The sequence below is a fragment of the Montipora foliosa genome, chromosome 11 (genome assembly GCF_036669935.1).
Source record: "Montipora foliosa isolate CH-2021 chromosome 11, ASM3666993v2, whole genome shotgun sequence".
Lineage (NCBI taxonomy): Eukaryota > Metazoa > Cnidaria > Anthozoa > Scleractinia > Acroporidae > Montipora > Montipora foliosa.
The window spans coordinates 22030246-22037409 of NC_090879.1; the positions used below are offsets into that span (position 1 = coordinate 22030246).

Genomic DNA, 7164 nt, shown 5'->3' on the forward strand with positions numbered 1-7164 from the left:
TGTAGGTCAACGTGTTTAACATTCATATGATACATATGTCAATCTGGCAATACTTTGCATTTTGGTGTTGAAGCTAAAGTGATTTGAAGTCAGCCCATTTGGATACGTGCAAAGGTGCTTAAGAAGTGTTGCTATAGAAAGCGGACAAGCGGACCAGATGGGTTCAGCCTTTATCTGTAATCATCTTCATATGGTCCATTAAGATTAGATATTATACTCCTCATTTTGTAACATGGGCTACCCAAAACGCGATGATTCACCATCACGTTCTTATTTGGATGTATTTCGATGGCCACAGTAATTGACCTTTGAGCCCCCCATTTGGTTTTCATTAAGTTTATCTTTATTTTCATTTTCCTGTCTTTGTGTGCCAACGACATCACAGTGTTCGGCATCCAAGAAGAAGAAAGAGGAGAAGAAGGAGAAGAAGAAGAAGAAGAAGAAAAAGTAGAAGAAGAAGAAGAAGAAGAAGAAGAAGAAAAAGAAGGAAAAGTAGAAGAGAAGAAGAAGAAGAAGAAAAATAAGAACATTATTTGGATTCGTTCAGGCACAGCCGTCAGGAGTGATTGTGAATATACCCCAATATACCCCATACAGTATGCTTGGTTGTCGTCCCAAACGTTTTCCAATTTTATGAGCTAGTAAAATCCACATTGAGGCGACTCACATGATGTGGCACCCCAAAGACTGGTCGGGAACCTAAGGATGGGAAGTGGAACCATGAACTGCCATGAACCATGATAAGTAGGTGTCCAAAGTGGGTTTGCCATGGCTTTCTCCATATTAATCATATTATATAGATAGACAGTTTCAGAGTATCATTTGATTATGATATAATTGATGCATATGTGATGAATATGAAAATCATATTGCAGATTACATATTTACATATCATATGTATGTATGTATGTATGTATGTATGTATGTATGTATGTATGTATGTATGTTATGTATGTATATAATTGTATATATATATATACATATTTATTTACACTTACGGACCATTGTATTTCATTTCTGCCTACATGTTTCCATCAATAACGACCTCAGTATTTCGAATCCTGTCCCTGTACTAACAAACTTAGCGCCCGATAGATCATCCAGCACTAGCATTTTGCTCATACGTGGCTTCAGCAATAGTACGACCCAGTTGAAGACGGGATATATACAGCAACTATGGATGGTTTGATGGTTCAAGATTCACGACTTGCTTGGTTCTGCACAACCAAGTTGGAATGATCCTCTCCCAAGCTATTATTGGAAAATTGTATCATGTCTATTTAGAGAATATGATTGGCAAATTAGAATCAACAACTTAGAACCATCAACAAATCTTGGTCCTGGTAATTCGTACATGTGGTACCCTCTGGCAATTAACATGTACAGCTATTGAACAGCTATTGAAAATAGACACAGAAATAATTTATGCATCCATTGACAGCATGTTTATGTTTCACCGTTATTTTTGTAGGCTATTAATGGGCTTATTTCGTGGCATACAACCTCATTTGTAGGAGTTAGTTCATCCCATTTACGATTGTTAATGGCCATACCTTCTGATAACCGAGCATACGTTTTGAACATCACCACTTTTAACAGGTCTATCAACCATTTCTATGGACCATTTTCAATCGCTATGTGAACTTGCCATCCTGGAAACATCCTGGAGAATCCAATCATCATGCATTGTAATTGATCCACTTCTCTTGGAATTCTATTGGATTCTATTGGTAATATACCAACTACATATTTAGACATATATTTGGACTATTAGGAACTATTTACCATCTATCTACCCAAGCTATATAGATGTATAATTACATATAGATGTATAATTACACATAGATGTATAACTACATATAGTCATATAGATGTATAACTACATATAGATGCATACATATGCAGATTCATTATATACTCTCCATTTAAGCATCGCCGGAACCCGTGCCGCAACGTCGCTCCCGTGTCGCAGCCGTGGCCGAGGCTGCGCCTGATGGAGAGTCAGCAGCTGCCGCAGAACAAGGCGGACGACAGCATCTCCAGGCGATGTTGAGTGGAGGGCTGGTGGTGGAGGAATTGGTAGGAAAATGGTGGTTTAATGGGATTTGATGGAACATATGTGTGTATATATATATATATATATATATACACACATATAGAAACTGTGGATGATTTGTGGTATATGATATGGAAAACCATAGGAAAATTGATGGGACAGGATTTTATGGGGAAATACCCTCTGGTAGACGTTTACGTAACTATGGAAAATAATCATACTAACTGGGAAAACATCCACTATTTCGACTGGACCATTTTCACTGCTATGTAAACAATGTAGCAGAGGGTATTACACATAATGAAATTTGTACCTCTTAGCCTCTGGTAAACATACGTCAGACTATGGAACATCACCCTTTTAATAGGTAAACCAAAGTTTATACCTCGTAGATTCTGATACACATGTTAGTGGTAGATTGGTACGACGGAGGGTACATCTGGAACCTCAAGGGTCTGATCATGTGACTTAAACTGTAAGCCTCTTGTGTTGTCAAGTATACATCTGAAATGCACAATTGCGTGGAAGCAACATTTCTGGAAGAATCCTTGGACTTCTGCTCATCCTTCTTTCCCATGGTTTTAATGATAAAGTTTGAGGGAGAGCGCGATAAATGTTCAACTCATAAACCGGACAATTTCAGCACCAAGTTTGAATCGTCCATCATCATTTTTTCTCTACATTTCACCCAAATCTGGAAGCATATTGATCTTTGGATGTCCATCAACTAGTATACCCGTAGGCTCCATGTATGATATATCTACCTACATGTATGTGATTTTGAGGGTACATGTTGGTAAATATTCCACAATTCCATATATGGAGCATTTGTGAACAGTGATGTTATTGATCAATGACGGTTGATTGATAATTAGTTCGGGGAGTAGACTCAGTCTGTTAAATTTGATGAATGTTTATATATATATATACATACATTAATTTAAATCCATCATTCGAAATCTTATCAACCAACACAGCAGGGTAATAAAATATGGTTAATATGATTTCTAATTGTGAAAAAAAGACCTTAGTTGTTTGTTTTAACAATACTTGCACCGGTTTAGAAATCCATTATTTGCATTTGGGTATACATGTTTGGCATTTGGAAGCGATGGTTTCCGGTGGGTGGTGGGATTCCACATGTTTACTCCCAAGTTTGTGAGGGCCCTGGCCACTGGTTAGCCCCAAAAAAATGCAACCTTACGGAGTCACTGGGTTGGGGAGTGGTTGAATCCCAACAATTGATGAACAATGACAAACTTCAAAATCAGGTGGGAATCAACCATTTATTCAACTGATTGGTGGAAATCCCAACTTTGATGCCTCAACAAAGAGCAGTTTCGGACATCAATACCCTCTGGTAATCAAAACATGGCAATGGAAAATCCATGGAAATTCACCATTGATCGATGAACACATCCCAGTGAAACGTCCATTTACATGGGATATCCCAGCTTGCCATGTTTGGCACCGGAGGGTAGGTGAGCTTCCAATCCCAGCCCAGTCGAGGCCTGCGTATGTCTTGGATGCTAAGACCGGGTTGAACCTCGGCAGCCGAGGGAATTTTTGTTGTCAGACGGGAGAACCTTTGGGAGGCTACGTGATGATGAAGTAGAATAAACCAATGATAAACCAATGATAAACAGTAATCGACCAACAACAACCCATAATAAACCCACAATAAACCAATAATAAACCAATGTGATTGGCGTTTTTTCTCAGACGTAAACCAACTCTTGGGACATTCCGGTGCTGAACTCTGGATGCGGCAATCTCCTACAAATGGGATGTTGTAGGCCCTTGTTTCTTGGTTGGTTGATAAGAACCAACTTGGTTTATGGCATTGGGTTTACATGGGTTTACCATATTCAATGTGACATTGGCATCACATGTGCAAGCAAAACCAAACGCAGTTCCAGGCTGGTGGCCTCGTCGACCCTGGTATGGAGTGGTATGGTGTTACAGTAGCCATGTGAAATGACTTGAACGACAAGACATGATTCACATCCGAGTTTTCATCCTATCAAATAGTATATCAGTATATAATATATGTGACCAAGATGACGCCACGTACCATGAATTCGTTGTTGATATAGTAGACCATCCTCCTAGTCTCCATAGAATTCCACAGATCTATGGACAGTATTGATGAATCAACAACTAAGTAGACTTGTATCTAATATAACTAATTAGGGACTTATGCTGGTGTATGCTTTACAAACCACCTGAAACCACCGGTCACCGAGGACCATGCAGTTCACCATCCCCTCCATTGCCCCAGCCTGGGCAAGGAATCTCAGAGTAAACTGGTGAACCATGGGGATGGGAGTGGTCCCAATTCTTTACATGATTTGGTTGGTGCTTTGGAAGATGTTCTTTTCCCATCAGTTGGGAATAATTATCCCAACTGACTACTATTTTTCAGAGGGTTGAAACCACCAGCCAGTGATAAGCCCATTGTTCCTTTTGTTTTGCTACTAAAGCAAGGAAGAATTGTTTTATATTGTTTTGTTCTTTGCTCATGATGACATGATGATTTATGAGTAGTGCAACAGTTGCAAGGTGCTACTTGCTGCGGTTTGGCATGAAGTGTTTCGACACAAATTCCATGTCGGCTGAGTCTTTCTTTTTGGCCTGGCATCTCAACTGGTGCGTCGAGTGCGCTGTCTTTCAGGTGAGTTGCAGATGAACAATGGCAGTGTCAAGTCTCTTGGTGATGAAATCAGAAGTGACCCCAGGTCCAAAATCGCGATACCGTTTAGGTCAGGGTGATGTGAAACTGGTAGCTGAGGCGGTGTGACTTATTCTGGCAACAATGAGGATCTGCAATGGGTTCGCCCTGACAGAACATTATAGTTTTAAAGACACATGCAATCTGATTCCACATACCCTTTGGTAAAGAAACATAATTATGGAACAACACCCTTTTTATGGGCAAATCATTATGATGGGCCATTTTTTAATAGCTATGCTAAATTACCAGAGGGTAGATACTGATACTGTGGATAAAACTGTGAAAAAGAATCAATTGATGGACCTTAGCCTTTGACGTTTTGAAATGCCGTGAAACGCCAAACAACTTACAATGCCAAATCACATGTACATTCTATATGTCAGATAGAATGCCACGAAAAAGGTCATGAGTCACAATGTCAGATAAAATATCCCAAGATATGTCAGTTGGCGGGAGTGACTAGGAAGTAATTCCATTTGCTATCCAGTGGTTAGGAGGGAGCTAAGGAGCTAAGCGTATTCATATTCCCGATATATTCCCTATTCAATGGGGAGCCAAGGAGCTACTTAGAGTTTCCCAACCATCTAATAGTTTGGGATTTTATATAAGTATCGTTTGCCCGAGAAGCCGAAACTTCTCAGCAGGTTCATGCCATCGCTTGACGACAACGCTCGACTCAGGCGGCAAAAGCAGCTGCTGTGCCATCCATTGCGAAAGTTCTTGGAGGACAGCGATTTTTTACCGGGGCTTCTCATGGATGGCGCGCAGCAGTTTGCGGGTGTTGTAAACATGACATAACACACATTTGTACTTGTCCGGTAAATGATATATATACATATATTGGCATTTACATCTACACACATCTTGAATTTCATATTACATGTTGTCCATTTTGTCTCTTTTTGTAAATATCTATTGTGATATGTCCAGAACTGACACATAGGTATAGGTGATCTCCGCGCTTGCAGGAGTGTGCAACCGAGTGGGATGAGTGCCCTGGAACACCGCGTTGGACGGAGACTAACAGCAATGAAGATCTGTAGATATATGTCTCTATATATATATTTTACTGTATACGTATATATATATATATATATTATATTCTTATATTATATATATATTTACTTATATTATATATATACATTATATTATGTATATCTACATCTACATGTAGGTTTTGCTTCACATCCCTACGGCGAACATCTTAAATCCGTCATTGCAAGCTCTAGCAGCAAGCCGAGCCACACTCCAGCAGCGCGGCAGAGCCAGGTACGGCAAGACCTGGAAAGCGGAAGATCCGAGTTTGAAGGATCCGCCACCATATCCCTACACTCAAAAGATGGCGACTTGGGCAACATGTTGGGTACACGTGGTGTAGCTCGTTGTACTCGCGGTGACAGTGATGGTGATGGTGATGGTGATGGTGATGATGATGATGATGATGATGATGATGATGATGATGATGACGATGACGATGACGATGACGATGACGATGACGATGACGATGACGATGATGATGATGATGATGATGATGATGATGATGATGGTGATGGTGATGGTGATGGTGATGGTGATGGTGATGGTGATGATGGTAAACGTTCATGTGGAACGAATCCGCACAGCTCCCTGTGCTGGCCGTCTGATATACAACATATCCATTTTTTAATGACGTTTTCAGCTCATACGAATAACGGGCGGAAAGGCTCGGTCAATACGAGGTGTTTGCCGTAGTAAGTATTTATACAACCAAAACAAACAAACAAACAAACAAACAAACAAACAAACAAACAAACAAACAAACAAACAAACAAACAAACAAACAAACAAACACACATACATATACAATAAAACATTGACATTATATTGCACTATCAGTGAATATACTTATAAAAGTGTATATCATTGTGTGTAACTAATATACAGATACCTTCATATATACATATATACATATATATACATACATACATATAGATTAAATACATATAATATATATACAGTGTGGGTTGCTTCTCTTATATATCCCCAACATAACTCCCCCAACTCCAGCTGCTCTTTTCGGATCCAGGTGGAAGACTATCTTCGTCGATCGGAGCAATGAGCCGAGCCTGAGCCGAGCAGTGATGGAACAGACATCAACAGGGGCGCTGAATGATTTTATAATATGGCCATAGGTTATTATATGTAATAAAATTGCCTTTAATTTATCCATAATAGTTTGGAACATTTGATATAATTTCATATGTTTATACAATGTTATCATTTCACCATACATTGGCATGACTCAAAATTCTTATGATTATGTATGGTTATCCTGATTCCCAGGACACATTGTCTCCCATGATATTGATTTGACAATTTCCACAATGTCTGTACC

At 39.5% G+C, this 7164-nt stretch overlaps 2 long non-coding RNA genes across 2 annotated transcripts; both read left to right on the forward strand.

Annotated features, from left to right (window-relative positions):
* Positions 1-657: 657 nt before the first annotated feature.
* Positions 658-3600, forward strand: LOC137975580 (uncharacterized). Its single transcript, XR_011117599.1, has 3 exons — positions 658-690; positions 1984-2043; positions 3566-3600. It is a non-coding gene; the product is annotated as an uncharacterized lncRNA (long non-coding RNA).
* A 2151-nt stretch (positions 3601-5751) lies between these two features.
* On the forward strand, positions 5752-6945 carry LOC137977869 (uncharacterized). Its single transcript, XR_011117893.1, has 3 exons — positions 5752-5781; positions 6060-6132; positions 6856-6945. It is a non-coding gene; the product is annotated as an uncharacterized lncRNA (long non-coding RNA).
* The last annotated feature ends 219 nt before the right edge of the window (positions 6946-7164 follow it).